This window comes from Anticarsia gemmatalis, chromosome 11, assembly GCF_050436995.1.
Source record: "Anticarsia gemmatalis isolate Benzon Research Colony breed Stoneville strain chromosome 11, ilAntGemm2 primary, whole genome shotgun sequence".
NCBI lineage: Eukaryota > Metazoa > Arthropoda > Insecta > Lepidoptera > Erebidae > Anticarsia > Anticarsia gemmatalis.
Window position 1 is genome coordinate 3,510,962 of NC_134755.1, and position 20,614 is coordinate 3,531,575.

The following is a 20,614-nucleotide window of genomic DNA, read 5'->3' on the forward strand; positions in this document are numbered from 1 at the left end:
GTGGGACCGAATTACGCAAAAATTCGGAAGTCGTTCTACGTATATCGTGAGAAGTCTACAACGTTTTTCTTTTTCTTGTTTACAAGCGTCACTTGCAATGCTCATTTGTTAAAACTGAATGGTACTTGCACTTTCGAATCGACGCGAATGACTAAGTAAGTCTGTGAACTTTCTCTCTTGGACATGTTACCGATAACGCTCTATAGATCCACGGTACTGGAGCTTCTTCTGATTTTTTTTTCTCCATTTTTAATTTCATTTGAACTGACGTCACGGCGATTGTACTGCTTCGTTGCCGACGGTCATTTGCGTTCTAACATGAGACCGACGCGGCCGCATTCGCCGTCCACCTTTATACCATAACTCAAGTGCGCGTTGACTGCGTTACGCGAAAAACTCTACGGTATTTACGTAAATGTTGTAACGTTAACGCGTAAGTTTGTAGTTTCGTTATCGTATTCACGGTCAAAAACTGTTGATAAGGGATTTGTTTTCGTTTTTCCGTTGTGACTGATGGCGGATTGTGCGAGGAAATTGTGGCGTTTTGAGGAAATGGGAGTGTCATTAGCGTAAAAGGTAAGTTAAGGCTTTTTGTTTTCTTATTAATGATTGTTTTTGTTTTGTTAGAAAAAGACCGTTGTTTAAACGAGCGGCCGCGCTGCACATCAAAGCCTAATGTTTTAAATGTTATCTAGTCTGTGTGTATTTACTTCAAGCTTATAATCGTTATCGATAACTGAACTATCAGTTTGTATTGGACGACGCACTCGAAGCTTTAATCAAATAAACGAGAACTAAAAGTAATACGAGTATTGTAAAACTCCAACATTGTTTAAATATGACCGTAACTAATACAGGTTACGTCAAATTGAAAACTAAGAAACTTTTTTACATAAAATATTTAGGTCTTGGAGAATATTCGATAAAAGATACGTACATGGGTGAAGCTGAAAACAAAGCCTTGTTAAAATTGTTGTTTTCGTTAAAAGCAAGATATTTTTCATTCAGAAATCCGTGGGAAAGAATACTTTTATTGTTGAAAACTCGATTTGTATCTCTGGGAAATATTTGTGCTGTTCTTATTTGCAAAACTAAAGTTGTTTCGATGTCATTGGTTTATTTTATTCGAATGTTTTACAATATTTATGGCTGACAATAAAACAATTTATTTCTTCTTTTCTTTAGTACTTTCTGTAATTTTTGTATTAGTTTTGTTTTAAGACGATTTACGTTCAGTTTCACTACTACTGTATAAGTAATGGTTAACTTAACCATTGCAATTTTTTTTCGTACATAACTGTCTTTTTATCCATCAAATACTCTACTAGACTCTTTTTATAATATGTCTGTTTTTATACATAGGCGTGTTAATGGTGGTTGAATAATCTACATCTTAGCTATTACCAACGATTGTGTTGGTTCGATTCCCATGCCGAACAAAAGATTTCTGTGATGCAAAAATGAGAGGTCACTAACAATGCCTTGCTACCGCCATCGATAAGGCGTCGTAAGTTCAATGCAAATGTAGTACAAAATATTTATTACATGTAAGATGAGATGTTGAAATTCTATCTATATTTATCCCCGGTTTCTGAGTACATTTAGCGGTAGTTTTTCTATTCAATAGCGTTTAACTCATATAAAAAAAATCACTATTGAATAGATAAACTACAGCTAAATGTACCTCAGAAACTGGGCATTAGTCACCAGCACAGTTTTACATCACCAGTAGCTATATCTGAAAGGGATTTAGTTGGATATTAAACAGATAAAGATAACGAAATCAACTCTATTTAAATCCTGGTATTTCCATGTTATTATCTCAGTGGTAGATACGTGTTTCTCTTATCGCCTTTGAACTTTTACTAATGTTTCCTGTCATGTCGTTACTAAAGTAAATTGCTTTTCATAACTAGAACTGTTTTATTTTAAGGACCATTTTGAATATTCTATCAAGGATTACAGAAAGTTTGCTATCTTAGATTAACACTGATCTATCATTTACTGATGTTGCTATCGTGAATGGGCTGTAGTAAACAAAATGCAGTGAAAGATAATGCGTGATATAGTAATAAAACAGTGGATAGATAAAACATTGAAAACGGCGGTTAAAGGTCATAAGCAAGCAACGCAAAATCCTGTAACGAATACTGCTACTTCCCGAGTTATTCTAACTATTTCAAATACTAAAAATAGACGGTAATTAGAGATGATCAAAGATAACATTAATTAATTTAAGCGTTTTCATTGCACGTGAAAACCTTGCATGCCTGAAAGTTCTTTGAAGCAGTTCTCGGAAGGATGAAAAGTCCTCAACACAGGACAGTAGTAGTAATAGGATAAATTACTTTTATTCAGTTTAATTAGAAAATTTCATTCGATGCCTGTGCAGATTAACCACAAAATAATAATCATACCGTACCATTTTATTTATACAAATCCTGTTATAATTTTGCTCTACATTAAACTATCAGTAGACACAGAACTAAATTCTTCAGTAAAATTCAATAAAGACTCATCGAAACACAGACCCTTCAAAAGATGAAGGTCTAATAACTCAACAATCTTCTACGCACATAAGTCATTATTCTTTTAAACGTTTTCTTTGTATTCTAACAGGCGTGACAGTTATATTATTAAAGTCATCACGTTGCACGGCATGCGGGTCGTGCGTAAACTAGCTCCAGTTAGACTTCGCTTTATTTACTACATACGTCATTGTAATCCGCACTTATGGACTGTGACGTTACTTGTAGTTAATTTTCTGGTTTTAATTATTAATAAATTTTACTAAGACGTCATAAACTTCTGGTAGAATGTGTATGTTAGATTAGATGATGTTTGTTCGAATAATAAGATTGAAAAATAATAAGCTCGATTGAAAATTAAAGGTTCCCATAGCTGTATGAGAGAGAGAACTTTATAATAAGAATGATTTTCTGTAACCTTTTGACTAATAATTCTTGTTTATTGTAAAAGTCCTTTGTGTCGAGTAACTACCGAGTTGTTTCGGGTCTGGTTGTACTTTGTGTCCGTTATTTATGTTTTCGAAATTTCCCGCGACACAAGAGCAATATTTAGTGCAGAAGGTGTCTTTATAATAAGAAAAACAAGTATTTTGTGAATAAAATGTTAGAATAATAATAGTCAAATGAATTTGACACGCTTCTGTGTAATAGGTATAATTTATTCTAGTGCGTGTACGAAAAAAAATAATAAATTGGTGTTAACAGTGTAAATTGCAATAAAAAACCTTTTTATTACTAAGATTTATAGATAAAAAATAAACAACCACGGTTACAAGATCTTAACATTGAATCTGATATCTACGAAGGACTTGCTTCCCGGATCATTTGAGACGTTTCCGTCCTGGCCTCTTTGTTCAAACCAAACATAATAACATAACAAATAACATGATTACAATTACAAAAGAACTTAAGTCACGATCCACGAATTTGTTAACTCTTTTTTGTGACGGTTAACTCGTGAACCATATTCGCGAGGCAACAGGTTGGTGTCAATGACCTCGCAATGTCATTGCCAGCTTGCTAATTCCGCTAATTTATTGGGCAATTGATTATTTTTTAAGCTATGGGGCGGATTACTGGCAACATCTTAGTTTATTAAACAAATAGGTAATGTTTATTTTTCTTCTTTAAAATTACAACAAGCTCAAAAATATTTCTCTAGTTAACAGTTAAGATAAATAAATAAAAAAATCCTTGAAACAACTGGAATAATTTTATTCTAAGTTAGAAAGAAAAAGACAATTGTTTAAATATAGAACGTCAATCAACTGTAAATGTCGCTAGAAAGTTGTATTTTGTTTTTCGAATGACAAAAACAAATGCTAGATATTTTTTTTCTTTTATTTAGCAAATGAGTGACGCTTTGCCAGTAATTTGTGAATAATGAAAAAGTTTATGCTCTATGCTGTCTGGTAAAGTTGACTAAACTATGATCACCCTGAAATTTGGATAAACTGTACTTAATACTATTCGATATGGTGTCAATTGTTTCGAAACGCCGTCGATTGTGTCATTGAACTAATATTTTATAAGAAATAATATTGATTACGTTTTTATAAGAAAGAAAACTTGTGCTCTACCAATTCGAGATCTTTATAGGAAGTAACTATCGCTTCATTAGTCAGTCTTGTGCGGTGTAGATTTTTAAAAACACAGTCATACATCACTTATTACGTACAAGTAACATAGTGACCAGACCAGAAACAACTTTTTCGGGTTTAATTAATAATAGTTTTATTTGGGAGGTGAACTTACCATCCTCGAATATTAATACTTTATATACACTAAGAATATATTTCTTTTCTTTTTATGTTAATATCACGTAGTCCTGTTAGTCAAAGAGACATACCTAACATACAAGTTACCAAATAAGTTACTAAGCGCCAAAAACACGGCCGTTTTGCTAACGGTATCCAGCAATAAAAAGTATTGCCGTAATATTTTTATTTGTCCAAATTACACTATTTTATACAGTTATTGTATTTTTCAAAAGAGAATAAGGTTTCACGGACCCCCTGCATTTCAAATTTAACGTTATTACACCTGTTATAAAAATCAAAACGTGTTATTTTATTCTGAAGCCTTTATTATAAGGTACGAACTATAAAGACACTAATGATCCATAATAACTCACACACCATCAAACAATGTCTGCTTTTTGCTATACTTAGTAACAATAGCATAACATAGTCATGAATTTTGCACGTAATTAATTAGCGAGCCTAAGAAGTACTTATAATAACCGTAGCCCATAACAGACGTAACGTATTTTTCAACACAAGTACCTCTACTTCATAAGTTAACCCATTCATTTAATAGAAAAAATATACTCAACGCTTAATGTCATGAATTGAATTTGAGACTATCATGAATTAATTCGGTTTTAAAAATACGAGTATATTATGGTCTTGTATTTTTGCGTCATATCATAACAAATCGCCGATTACCTTTACATTCGATTTTGGATGATTAACTTTGTGTAATAATTAATTTTGTGTAAAAATACTTTGCCTGTAGTAAGCTTAATTCAAATGCAACTATTAAAATGCAACTTAGCAGTACTACATTTTCCCATGCTTAACTGAAAGACAAAAATCATATTGTTTTGAAACATGCTTTATAAATATTGTTGTACTTGTATGTTTCTTAATTTTATACAATATTTTGTGTCAATAACCTGCAGATTGCTGAAAAGTTTCGTCAGTCGAAACGACCAATAAAAAATTGCTTACAATATTAAGCACAGACTTTGTTACCGTGGTGACCGACTGTTTATTACTAATTCATTATTATTTGTTTCATTTCGAAAATTATGGATCACACAGTAACTTCTAAAATTTACTGTGTGGACGTAAATGGAAGCGCCAGGAGGGGATGCCCGATTGCCAATATCTTGCAAAAAGGGCAAGTGGGTAGTAAATGAGGCTAGGGAAGTTTCCAATGAGTGGTGGTCCTACCAAGCGGTGTTCTTTGGTCTCTGCCTACCCCTGTGGGAAACTGTTATATTACGTATAAATTTTAACGCAACTCACTAGTTACTTGGTAAAACATGACTAAACTAAACTAAAATGGTACACAGCATAATTTATTTAATTTTGTCTGCAAACACGACAGCCACTTGACATTTTTCTAACACACATTTCTAGACAAAGAGCTAGCGTATCTGCTTTTTCATCATAGTTTCTTAACATGTAATCTTTTTGACATACATCAAAGTGTGTTGTACCTATTCATTCCAAGCATGACATTGTACATTTACAACAGAACCCAACTAGCACACAAGCTGCTTATACAGTCGTTATACAGCCTGATAGTTGCATAAGAGTCGTTCAAATGCTGTACAATTCTCTATAAGTTGTATACTAGCTATTTAAAAAACCCTTTAACAGCTAGGCGGGACAGTAGCCGTTTAGTAGGAAACTAATGACTTATAGTTATATATGAGCATGTAATTGCATCGCTAGACAGCCTAGGGAAGTATAACTGAGTTAATGGAATCTTCTATAACACCGTTAACTGTATAAGGGGACTTTAGGAGATAAAGGAGTTTAAACGGAGTTATGCGTTGCGCTTATAGCGCTCAAGAGCATAAATAAGCTTTTTGTAATGCCTTAGGTTCTATAACAGATTTTTTTAGGGCTAGTGTATTACTCATCTATAAAAGAGTTGCGTAGGTCTTTAATAGCGCCTTGAGCGTTATATCAGATATTTATATGGCTTCTGTATGGCAAATAGATGTATAAGGTATCATTCGAAACATTTTTACAGCCATGGGGATTACAGAATTATGTTAAGCACCTAAAGCGCTATAACCGAGTAATATACCTTTATACAGTCTGTCAACTGTTTTTAAAGAAAAAATAAAATAAAATAAGTAAAATAAAATAAAATAAAATAAAATAAAATAAAATAAAATAAAATAAAATAAAATAAAATAAAATAAAATAAAATAAAATAAAATAAAATAAAATAAAATAAAATAAAATAAAATAAAATAAAATAAAATAAAATAAAATAAAATAAAATAAAATAAAATAAAATAAAATAAAATAAAATAAAATAAAATAAAATAAAATAAAATAAAATAAAATAAAATAAAATAAAATAAAATAAAATAAAATAAAATAAAATAAAATAAAATAAAATAAAATAAAATAAAATAAAATAAAATAAAATAAAATAAAATAAAATAAAAATAAAAAAGATTTTCAAACTATTTTAATATTCAACGACTGACCCCTAAAAGTACGAGTAAAATGCTGGTGTGCGACCAAAACAGTTATATTGAAGCACTCCTATGCCACAACTGCAAAACCTTGAGGTCTACAACAGCAAACACTAGAGCCTTTGTACAGCTTAAGGCGCTAGAGCAGATGTAACCAACTCTGAGCGCTGCTTGATCGAGACGCCATTATAGCATTTGGTAAACATATTTTTTGAGGTTATTACGATCTTTTGAAGATCATATAAATCTATAGCCTGGTAACGTTAACATAATTAAAATCATTTTTTATTACCTATAACCCTAATTAAATTATCTGTAACCCTCAAAGTCTTATTTATGTTCAAAATACAATTTCCAAATCCACATATCTATATAATTTTTGCACTTAAAACTGAATATTTTGGGGGCGCATGAAAATATTGACGATAATATACATATATATTGACAGCAAACTTGAACTCGCACTTTCATATCACGTACACAAAGAAATAAAAGCGATAGACTACTTGTTATTTTAATAATCCAATCCGTAAAAATAAAATGTCTCCTCATTTGTCACTGATGATTCATTTTAAAAATATATATTTAGTTTACACCATAATAAACCGACTATATTACTAATTTAGAGCGTTAGCATTTATAACCGTTACACAGTAGCGCTAAAATAAGGTAAAGGTGGTATAATCGCGCTGCAAGAGCTTTTTCGAACGCTCGTGGCGCTAACCACCTCTGTACAACAGCTGGTAAGCGCCACGAAGCTGCGAAAAAGCTCTTGTAGCGCGATTATACCACCTTCATCTTATTTTAGCGCTCCTGTATTACTATTATACTACGTACTATTATAATTACTATTTACGACCACTGTAGATCCATTGTCGAGCTATAAGCTGGACAGTATGGGCCTATTTGACGCTACAAGAGATCTGTAGCCGCTTATAGAACCACTATACTTCTTACTAAGGAGCCTAAGGCGTTATAAAAATCCTTTAACCGGCCATTGTACAGCTTGTTATAGCGCTTGTGTGCTAGTTGGGAAGTGCTTAAACATTCATACAAATGACTCTTATATATCTAAGATGTTGGCAGAATTGTATAAAGTACACCTGCGTTTCACCATTATCAATCTTAGTCCTCTGTAATAGGAGGCGAGCTTATTGCCATATACCGCGCACGGGCTACTAAGCTCGGAACTATTTTTAGAATAATCTTAGTTAAATTACTACCGACTACCCGGCTTCGCCCGGTCTAAAAAAAATGTTTTACGAAAGAACCTTCACAATTTTTACACATAAACCTTCCTCTGGAATTACTCTATCTATTAAAAACCGCATCAAAATACGTTCCGTAGTTTTAAAGGTCTAAGCATACAAAGGGACAGACAGTGGAAAGCGACTTGTTTTATAGTGGTAAATGCTTTAACGCGAACATAAGAATAATATTATGCACATAAAACATAGAAATTAATGAAATCGTAAGTGAAATTATTTTCCATTGCGAGTAAAAGTAGTACCATGATTTTCTAATCTGTTGTAAGTTTATGCGTGGGTTACGTGTTGCTTTCTAACTCCTAACAGGGTTAGGCTTCAGGCTATCTCAAGATGTATTCATGTCTAATGAGATGAGTAAACTTCATTGTAATTCTTGTACGCTAATGAGGGTATAATGAACACTATATTGTACTACGGTGAATACACAGACAATATTCAAGCCAAACATGCTTTCTTCTTGAAATATTTTCACAATGCGTATGAAGGCTATTGAAAAATTATTGATCTTTATTTGGAAATGCTTACTTAAAAGCAGTAAAAATGCTAAAACCTATACTTTTTAAGCTCGAATAAATATATATTTATACATCATAATAGGTTACATTGAAGGTAGGCAGGTCAGATTAATTCAAATATAAGAGTAGAAAAAACAGCTCGAAAAAACTTAAGGTTTTTGCATATTTAATATAATTATGTATGCAGTTTTGATTGTTCCAAAGTACCTAAAATGGTGTAAAAGTGTTTTAAATATTTAAAATCTATGAAGCCACGATTTCAATATTATCTATAAACAATTGCGTAAGAAACACTTAACAACATTTAAAGTACCATAAAACAAATAATTACAATAAAAAACATTATTACAAATACATGTTACCTATTACAATAAATAACATTAAATTTACAACATCACTCATAATATTAATTGAAAACTGCTTTTATTACAAAACAATTAACGCAATAACGTATTTCTGAATTTATTATTGCAATTTCTAAATGCAATAACGGTTTTCATTTAAAAATCCCATAACGTTGCTACAGAGCCACAACTATAGTTCGACAACTTGGTAGAGAACCTTGATATACACGATTAATCTAGATTATAAATTTTAAAAAAATGTATTTCCAAAAAAATGCCGTTTTGATCAAACAGACCACCGTCCGCTGCTTGAGGCTTGCTGTTCACATATTCGGTTCGACATGAATCTGCCGATCGGTAAAATCGAACATCATGTTCATCACCACGCCATCGAGCGCGCAAAACCGAATTATGACGATCGGACTCGAAGGAACAGCTTGATCGGCATAAGCCAATACCTATAGTAGTAGTTGTTATGGGTCGGAATCGAAACGAAAAATTTATTGAAGCGAATAAATAACACGATCAAGTGTAGTAGTCGCTTCGAGTCGGTTTTGTTGTTCGATAAATATTGCCGAACCTAACACACCGACCCGAATATGTGTATAGAAAGCCTGCGGGTTTTGACTGATGTTCTAAATTCTCAAAAAGGTTCACTACTAACTTGTTGGACTATAATAACGCAACTCGTTGAGGTTATTTACCGATAAACTGCTATACCGTTAACGCAAATGCGTTCGCAACTATTGCGTAGCTAATATGATGAATGTAGTATAAAACGTTACTTTCATTTCAAACATTTATTAACTTCCTGGAGATTACCGGTGAAAATATCCTGTTGGATGTTATAGAGAAAATATTTAACGTTTTCTCATTGCTGTTGCATAAATCGATGTGGAAAAAGCTTAATGATTTTATGGTGATCTAACGGGAAACTTCTGCCTAAAAAAGCAGTGAAACGGAATCACCATAAAATCATTAAGCTTTTTTACAAAGATTTATCTTATAACAATATGGCCCGGTGTCACTACTTCTGGATTTGTATTTGTTAGGTTATCAGAAGGAGGTTTTTATACATTTATTGTTGTCTAGCAGGTTACCTGACCCTTATCCATATGAAACACTACACCTCATTATTATTTATCTTAAAAGGTTTTAAAGATTTATACAACTGGCGGTGACCTGTCTGTTACAGCTTATTTTGGCTTAATTTTGAAAACACTCCGAATTATTAACTATAATCAAGATAAATCATGCATACCAAGGCTCTCTACTAGGTTGTCGGACTGTATTACTACCATGACATAAACTAAGAAAAATTTAAAAAACAACATAATAATATTACGTAGTTAAGTATAGTTACCTAGTTGTTACCGCTAAGTCAAACATTATTGTTCATTGACCTACATTTAAATAATACAGATCTTCTTATTTCTTTCATACCAGATCAAGATGAAACACTAATACGAGGACAAAATATTAGTCGTAAAAGTATATAGCCGTAGTAACAACCATTTTCATGTTTCCTAATATTCTGTTGGTACTATATCTATGTGTATATTGTTGAGCTGAAATTCTCGTAAAAACTAGGTGATACTATTGTACTGCTTACGTCAGAGGCGACATTCGGCGAGATAGATTTCCAATGTCTGGGGTAAAGGTGCCAGTTGCCGGTACTAGGTTTATTATTTCCATTTTAGGTTGATGTATAATAGAATACGGGAATTAACGCGAACACGCATTTTACCTTAAAATGCATTTTAAGGTAAAAGGTTAATTCCCGTATTCTATTAAACATTAAACATGCAACGCGAGAGCTTAAAAGTTATCATTTTAGGTTGGTTATACGACTGGTTATTTGGAGGTGTCTGAATCAATTATGTGGTCAACATTGTGTTTTTGGACTTATAGATATAAGAATATTCTTTAAATTTGTCCGAAATTTGGTAGCGCGCTTGTTAGGTATATGTCAATAACATCGGCTTTTATTTCATAGGCCCTTACATCGTCAAAATGTAATTAAATGTATTAAAAACACAATACAAAATAAATGCATGCAACGTTTAAAACCATATTTTGGTTTTTGTGCCACAGAATTGGGTTATGTTGACAATGTTGACACAAACCATCAAAAACACACTCGCTTGATTAAAACAATAAGTTATGGTAAAAACACAATTGGTATTTTTTGTACAGATTCTGACTTTTAAATATCTGTTAACGTACTTTTACATTCTGAAGACTCCCCGCTAAACAGTATTAAAAGAATTAAACGACAGAAAAGTATGTATAAGTTTTTAATTATACATATTTTTTCTTCACCAGATACAATTGTCTTTTAAATATCTCCCGAGTACGCAATCAATTCCTTTGAACAACATACACAATAATATTATTATGTTGCAGTTGACTTGCAAAATTCCATGGCCGGTAACTGTACCACCCACCCTACTAGCCCAAGTCACGAATACATCCGCAATCATAACATCGTCTAGATAGTTTTTACATAAAATCATTTGAACACAACGCAACACCAATTTTATGGATTTCGCAAATTCAATCCGTTCCCAATGCATTCAATGAATGACGGACGAAAAGAACGAATGATTGAACGACAAAGATGAATGAAGGTGTAAAATTACTTTTGTAGTGTTGACGAAATTTTGGAGTTTTGTCTATTGTGAGTCAAATGTCAGCTCTTGTTACGTTACTGTTGAATAATCTTGAATGAAAATTTCAGTTGCTATTCAGATTTTGGTTAATTAGGTCAAATATATTTTCATATTTACTATTTTATGATACTAAGGTTTGGTGCTCCAATTTCTTTGTCGAATAATATCGAGATCGATGGAGGTATTTAGCGAGGTTCAATTCAAAATTATTGTCGTCGGTTGAATTCTGATCGTGTTAGTCAAATGTTGCAAAATTTGTATGATTAAATAAGTAATTTTTGAAGTATTTGTTGTAAACATACTCAAAAACATATTTCATGATAACAATTTTCTCCATAAAAATATGGAAATCCATCATTTCATGCCAACATTAATTAGCAAAAGTTCCACAAGAACATTAATTGATTTTTAAAGTTTCAGCTCCTAGACTAAAGTCATTAGGGGTAATCGCATACCTGGATAGTCGACGCGACGATCGGATTTCCTTTTTTAACTGTATCTTTTCAAGGTAGCGTAAATAGAGAGATTATGATTTTCATAATTTATAATCGTTTGATTGAACTGAAATACTTACAAATCGTTGTCTAAACTTATTTGAAGGTTTGTCAACTACTTATTTTTGTGGAAACTATTTAAAAGATTAATAAATTGTAGCTTCTTCTTCTTCTTATCGTATGGTTAGTGGTCAACCTAGTGTCAAAGTTGTTCAAGCCGCCCGAAGGCCTTTGACGTGGCTTGTAATTGTAGCTGATACAAAAGACTCTTTGGCTATCAAAAAGAGTGGTCAGCTTTTTCATCGGCTATGTTCCCCGAACTACCCATTACTGTACCTTTGACGGTCAATAAATCTATACTAATATTATAAAGCCGAAGAATTTGATTGTTTGTTTGTTTGTTTCATTCTCTTATGTGACGCAAGCGAAGTTGCGCGGGTCCGCTAGTTATCGATAAATAAGATGTGATTTTATTTAAGTTTCATAGAAGTAATACCAGTATGAATGAATTGTCTTCATAATGGCTAAGCAATGTTGTAAGAATAGACTACATAGATAATCTACAGTTAAATAACGTAACTGAATGTAAGTGAACGTTTATTACGTCACATTACAGCTGCACTATAATTTGTAGCAATCAAAACATCGCCATCGAGACCGATGTGCTATAGAGATATAAACTAATAAAAAAAATACTTTAGAAAGATGTATTATTTAATTTAATACGCAACTTATGATTGTTGCAAAAAAATATTATAAAAGCACTCTCTGCTCTTGCTCTGTCTTCTGAAATGTGAAGTATAAGTTCTCTTCTTCTTCTTAGCGTGTCGATGGCAAACAAATTAAAGTATAAGTTGAAAATATAACATATTATTGTTAAATATGTATATTCTAACAGATGGTTAATTAAGTATCAAGCATCTTAACCTTATGGATTTCTACCGTGGCCTTACACAAGAAAAATAGCAGCCGTCGACCTCCTACCATTTAACAGTAAAACAAGCTCGATTTTAACTATAATGCATAAACGAATATCACCCAAAATATTCAAAGTATCATCTTAAAGCCTAATTGTTAGATTCCAAAAGAAAACGGTACATAAAAGTGGACCAATCACTTCAATTTCGGCCCCACGTAGGTAGTTCCATAGACTGAAATTTATAATCTATATACTAAAGTAATATAATAGAGCTGAAGAGTTTGTTTGTTTGTTTGTTTGAACGCGCTAATCTCAGGAACTACTGGTCCGATTTGAAAAATTCTTTCAGTGATAAATAGTCCATATTTATCGAGGAAGGTTATCATCACGCTACTACCAATAAGAGCAGAGTACCAGTGAAAAATGTTACAAAAACGGGGAAAATTTTGACCCATTCTCTCTTATGTGACGCAAGCGAAGTTGCGCGGGTCAGCTGGTTCTATAGAAAGTAGAATGCCTATACCTATTGTCACTGTACAATAAGATATAAGACATCGTGTTTTGGGTCACCGGTCCGTGTTTAGAACACAATACCGGTACATTAATTATCTAGTCTAATTCAATGTAAGGTAGACATCAAAAGAATTATAAATGAACGATCTTTTACAATATTGCATATCGGAGAGTATTGCGAATAATAGTAATCGTTATTTGTAGAATAGAGATCATTATATTAAAATTTTGACGGGTGTTTTAGAGGCCTTGAACCATTTGCACCGATGCGATTGTATCTATACTAATATTATAAAGCTGAAGAGTTTGTTTGTTTGTTTGATTGTTTGTTTGTTTGTTTGTTTGTTTGAACGCGCTAATCTCAGGAACTACTGGACCGATTTGAAAAATTCTTTCAGTGTTAGATAGTCCATTTATCGAGGAAGGTTATAGGCTATATCGTCCCCGTAGAACGAAAAGTCATTAAGTAACAAAATGTTCAAAATCGACTTATAAATACCAATAAAATCAGTAATTTTTTCTCCATATTTCTGTCTTACTCTCGTATTCATAACGTAATTATTTAGAAAAATGAAAATCGCGAGACTTAATTAAGTACATTATTTGATTTGTGACAGTTGAGTTACAAGTAACTAAGTCACCTGATTACTTTTTCTCTTCTTTGTTGAAAAAGATACTTACGCATTAAAGTTCCTTATCTACTTTTTCCGCATTACTCCCTATATAGGCATGTCTTAAAAAATAGTAATGCGAAAACTCATCAAAGTGACTTAGTAATTTTATTGTATGTGATATTTTGTGCGAAAAGTAACTAACTACCATTAATTATTTTTCGAGCTATATTATTTAAGACCAGACGTTTAAAGGAAAAAACGACAACTAACTATAGTGTTCTGGTTAATATTTTCCCTGACTGTAGATGACATAACACATTAGAGTATTATAATTAAAATGTTTTGGCTACTTTTCACTCAGCAAAAACACTACTAGATGAAAGGTTGGTAACTATGTCCCGTGATACGATGCTACTTAGTGAGATTACGCCCTTTGACCTTAGGACCCTCGCCGCGCCCGCGCATTATTGCAGTCATTCGCAGAGGCGTATTTTAAGATGGCGCGCCCTGGGCTCCGCTAGCTTTCCGCTCCATCAAGGAATGAAAAAACTAAATTTTATTTTCATTTTTAACAAATTAGTTTTTAACATTGTCCTGATCAATTTTATTTATTAAATCGGCTTTAATCGACCTTCACCTCCTCTGGGCAGGCTGAGTCGTCCAGATCTGTAATGCTCAGTTCCGCGGTCTTTGTGGGCCTGGACACTCGGAAGGTGTCCTCCCCGATAACTTTCCTCAATTTAGAGGCCAGGGCATCCGCTTTTCCGGTCCCTGACCCCTGGGAGCTCAACATTCGAGCTCCCATAGCCGCAACCCCGAAGCGGACTATTTCATTGTCGGCTTGGTTTATTTTGTCCTTTGCATCCCTAATAATGTCTCTATATGTCGCACCGCTTTTTGCCGCCTTTAGCTGCAGCTGGAGCCCGAAGATTGGGCGCCTTCTTCTTCCTCCTTCTTTTATTACAGAATTGATGAGTATCTAAACGACAATAGCTCTTGGGAATAGTCGCTCGCTTGATTAGGATTCTTTGAAATTAGGGAACTTTGCCATAAATTGTATAAACTCAGTAGCAGTAGGGCTAAATATTGTAAAATATGGGCACTTAATGATGCAAATAGGTGATGTTACATACAATTTGATGTTAATCATAAAACTGTCACTTTTTTTCTTTTATATTGTTCACGACCAATGTGCTCATTTGTTGCCCATATTCTTATTATCACATGCTAGTAGGTGCTCCCAACATACGGTATGATCAGAGACTAATAAATAACCGTGAGTTTCTTGCTAGCTCTTCTCATAAGGCTCCACCCCCTTTCCGAGCTAGTGGTAGATTCAGTAATTGTAACGACTATCATAAGTGTCAATATTTGACCTAAATGAATAAATGATTTGATTTTGATTTTCTTGCCCTTTTTGTCGGCTTCCGTAGCCTTGGGCGCCTTGCTATTTTTCCCGACGAGCTGCTACTCTTTGGCAGCCGTCGGTTTAGTGAACGGCGGTTTGGAAGCCACTGCACTGTAAGACGCGGCTGTTTACCCTGCTTCTCCTTGGTCCGGAGACCTGTGAGCTGCGGTGCGGTGGCGGTGGCGTGGCGAATGCGTTAGCAGGTACAGCTGAGGACGCTGCCCCTGGTTTTTCTGGCGCGGGGGTTGATGCCGTTGCCTGTGACATGTGATCGACCTCCTCTTGCAAGCGATAATTCTGGGCCTGACGCGCCAAATTCTCCTTCGTGGCACACTGCCTGCTGATGCAATGAACTCTGACCACGCAAGGCCCCTAAAGGCGGCGCCACTGCTGGAGTTACTCGGGATTTTCACAGAGGTGGTCTCCTCGCGACCCAGCCGGTTAAGGCAAGGCCCTCGGTCAAGGATGGACGGATTTACGATAACTGACGGTTGACGAGGGCGGCAGCGGCCTGGCTCTTCGTCAGCTCGGGGCAGTGTGAGTGCCTACTGAGCCCGTCCTCCCACTGACGGCTCACCTGTCCCGCACCTGTGTCCTCTGCAAACAGAGGGACACGCGCAGTAATTTTTTGTTACTCGCGATCACTGTTTCCCCAACCTATCAATTCTACTAAGCCCCCTCACCCCGACAAGATGCAGACCCAAGAGAGGAAACCGGCCCGGGCTATAGCCCTTCTAGCCCTAGGGTAAATACACCCCTGCAAGGAAAGATTTGTTAAATCTTTGTGTCAAACGTGTCATACTAAGCGAACTTTATCCTTGGTATGAATCTTTACCTGTTAGTAACGATGTGGTGGATAGGCTATGTGAGCCTGACGTCACTTAGCTCGAGGAAGAAGAGGAAAATGATGTGGCTACATCATTAATGCTGTTCTATTGATGATTTTGTAACGTGTTCTTGTTCATTATGTTTTAATTAGGTTTTGTATACTTAAAGACAGTTTTTTTTTCAATAAATGTTGCCTAAGAATGTTGTTTTACTTTTATACTTTTCAACTGATAGGACACTAGTTTTAAATTAGGCAATAAATTAATAAATAAGCAAAGTCTATTTAGTTGGGTATTTTATTTAGACATAGTTATGTAAAATATGTTTTACTCCTAAAATAACTAACTGATTTTAGTTACTAGTATAATATTTAAATGCTGATGCGAAAACTAACTAACTACATGTGAAAAGTAACTAAGTGACAGATAAATAGGAAAACCTTGGGGTAAAACAAATTATCCTTTACAGTTAATAATTTATATACTATTTTCGTGGTTTAATACATATAACATATACTTAATTAATATATCTTCAAAACAAAACCTTTCATGCATCGATAACTAATCTCCGAAAAAAGTTATATTTTTTTTTGTCATTTAAGACATAAAACACCTCGTATCTCAAAATCACTTAAGTGTTAGTTAGTGATTTTTCGCTCTACGGGGACGATATATCATCACGCTACTACCAATAGGAGCAGAGTACGGGTGAAAAATGTTACGAAAACGGGGACAATTTTGACCCATTCTCTCTTATGTGACGCAAGCGAAGTTGCGCGGGTCAGCTAGTCTGTTATATAAATACGACAATGCACGTTGTTTCTTAGTATCATTTTTCTCTTAAAAATCTAGTTTTCTATTGATTTAAATAGTGATATTAATAGCACTTAGATTAATAAACTTTGAACCAAAGCCTACATTTTAGGATGCAAGAGTAAGCATTATCTTTGACAAGTAAGAATATTAATATAAAATATAGGTCTATTATATTATGCTTAAAATGGTTTACTCATAAAAACGAATCGAAAAGTTAATAACAATTTCATAAAAATACTAAGCAAATGTATTGGGACTAACATTGTAAATGGCTAAACGTGAGTGTATATCATACACCTCACATGCGTAAACCGTTGGGTAAAACCGGCGTGATATTATGTTTGTAATTATAAAGTATTATGACGTCACAAAACACTATCCTCAAAAATAGTTTTCGCATAAAATTTATTTTGTTGTGACCTCCCACTAAACTAGCAACGAAAAATTTTACCTTAAAATGCTGTCAAGTTATACCCGTTATTCCTAGTCAATAAAACAAACAATGTAAGCCACAATATTAGCATAGCTATACCCGTATTGCACTGCACTGTACCGAATAACGGTACTCAAAGTGAGTAACCTCAGAACGCCTTTAAAATGACTTGCAGACTGCATGAATATTTATAAACAATTTAATCGGTTTATTAAAAAAGGTGTTCTCAAACGGAAGCGTATTTATAATTGCTTTGTTGTGTATCTTTATGCTTCTTAATTTTATTGGGGAATTAAGATTTTCAAATCCCTACGAACTGTTATGATGATATTTTTGTATCTTTTACCGACTGTAATGTGACGTCAGAAAAAAGGTACCAAAAAAAATCGATAACAAGATTTTTTATAAGCATTCTATATCGAAATCGATAACATCGAAACTATGTCAACAGCATCACGTTCAAGCCATTTAAAAAAACAGCAATTTTCTTATTTGTAATTCGAATTACGAATCCATCGACCATAATGATGGGTTAGCAACCTATAAATCAAATCATTGTTTCTTCACTTTCATAGCTAATCGTAGATTAAATTTACAAGTAATTTCCTAGAATGTACACAAAAAATACGATTTAAATTTATTATAATTTATTACTGGTAATGTAAGGTGCCGTGCGTGTGGATTACATTGAATAATTCAGGTAATTATAGTTGTTAATTAATCTTGCACATAATACGCCAATCTCAATTAAGATGATGGCGATTAGAATGAAATTATGTGTAAAAAATATATAGATTCATGTGTACTTACATCATAAAAATGGAGATTGATATCTTGGTAGACAAACTTACTTGCTTAAGTAATTAAATTTCAATTACTTATAGTAAGTAATTAGGCGCTCGATAAGTTAGTAGGCGAATAACTAAGCGTTTAAGCATTTTATTTTCCTTTATAGTTTCATGGTGTTTGAATTTGGTGACTTTGCCCGACAAAATTTATCAAATCCAAAAAAAACCATCTCCACTCACCAACCTCTAGTAATAATGAAATATTTTTGTCATATCTCCTCTTTTCACATTATTAACTTGAACTACGAGTATTTTATGTAAATATCTTATTAATATGTATTAATATTGAAACATAATAAAAAGCTATTTGAATGATATCGAAGACTATTTAAGTAATCCTATAAAAACAAAAGCCTAAACCAATTAGACAGTCCCACTCCGTTCAATCTTGTGGTGAAAATAATACCTATATTGCTTAACTTTCTAATCATATCTATATTCAAAAATCATTTTATTTATCTCATTAGCACCGCTCTACTTCGCTACCGAATCGTTAAGAATCGAATAAAAACCAATCGGAACGTGAATCGAGTACGTAGATTAAAAATAAGAATTAGAGATGGACTAAGAGTAAAATCAATTCGATAATGTAAATCGAATGGACTCGACTCAACTCGATTGAATCGGAAATAGAGTTACGAACAGCGGTAGTGAAATATATTTTTATCACGATTTTATTACGTACTACATAAGAAATAGTTTTTAATGTTATAAGTTGTTTTTATATTATCATTGTAATATTTTAATGTATTCTTTGATTAGCCTTATTATCCTCAAACATATATAGGGGTCATATTTTATTTAGAATCGGATTAATTTATAAGATTATCCGTATAAAGCTTTTATTACTAAGGAAAAAAGTAAGAGATTATGAGAGAATATGATTAACGGTTTGTTTCCGCGTCTTTTCCCAAAAACAGTAGTCTTTACTCTATAGACATAATTGCCAAATTTTATCAAGATGGTTTAACTGTTTAGCATGAAGGAATGACAAACGAACCCAATAACGGATTTATTATTTCAAGCATGTGAAAATATACAAATAAAAGAACTTTATTATGTTTGTTTTTTACCACCTTTTGCTATAACTAACTTCATATTTTATAGAAACAATTAATACAAAAGTAATCAACACAATTCCACAATATGAAAGGCTCATCTCTATCAATGGTCATCAGATTAGCCGCTTGGTTTTAAGGTCACTCGGTGAAATGACGACAAAAACCGAGACCGAATGTAACTCGCCAGTATTTTTTCTTAACTATTTTGTTTATTTGTCGGCAGTCAAAACAAAACGCTTAGAAGATAAAAGATTTAAACGTTATGATTTTGGAGTAAAAAACGTTTTACTTTACAGTTATAAGAGGCTGTGGCGGTTTAATGGAGCCGTAATGATATTTTCATTGAATTGTAGTTTAGATTCAGATTCTTATGATTTTACATGTTTTTATTACGTTGGAATATTTATTAGTTGGATGGTGATAGGTTACATATTAACAATGCTTCATATTGTAGCGCGTTTGTCCGTTGTTCACGATAACCTTATATGTATTATTATATATTACTAGCTGACCCGTGCGGCTCCGCTCGCGTGAATGATTTTTTTTTACTAATACAAAGCTTAATTATTCCTAAACAACAAAATATGCTTTTTTTCACGAAAAATATTCTCAAAATCATTTATATCTCATATAACTCGCGCTAAAGCATATCCGCCATTAAAACTGTTGCCATGACAACGGAATTTTGTTAATTCAATGTCATTATGATCTTGATTATTCGCGACTTCGGTGGCGAAACTTGAATTTTCCCGGGAAATGCGTGATTTTCCCGGGGTAAAAAGTAGCCTATGTCCTTTCTCGGGTATCAAACTATCTCCATACCAAATTTCATGCAAATTGGTTCGGTAGTTTAGGCGTGATTGAGTAGCAGACAGACAGACAGACAGACAGACAGACAGAGTTACTTTCGCATTTATAATATTAGTATGGATTATATTCGTTTTTGCCGGCGATTTATTAACGTCGAAATATTTCCTAGTACTATCTCCGTGACAAATTTAAGAATCCATTCAGTAGTATTTTAGTGAAAGAACAAGAAACATACGTACACCTATAAAAACCTTAATAATATTGGTAGGATATTACGATGATATAGTGACGTGATAGTTTGATACCCAGATCCATCAAT

At 33.4% G+C, this 20,614-nt stretch overlaps 1 protein-coding gene across 1 annotated transcript in view; it reads left to right on the top strand.

Annotated features, from left to right (window-relative positions):
• The first annotated feature begins 299 nt into the window (after positions 1-299).
• The window catches only part of LOC142976575 (uncharacterized), a 61,115-nt gene continuing 40,800 nt past the window's right edge, over positions 300-20,614 (top strand). The window contains exon 1 of the mRNA XM_076120007.1: positions 300-576. The gene's annotated coding sequence lies outside the window, so the exon portion shown is untranslated. The remainder of the gene's footprint in view (positions 577-20,614) is intronic.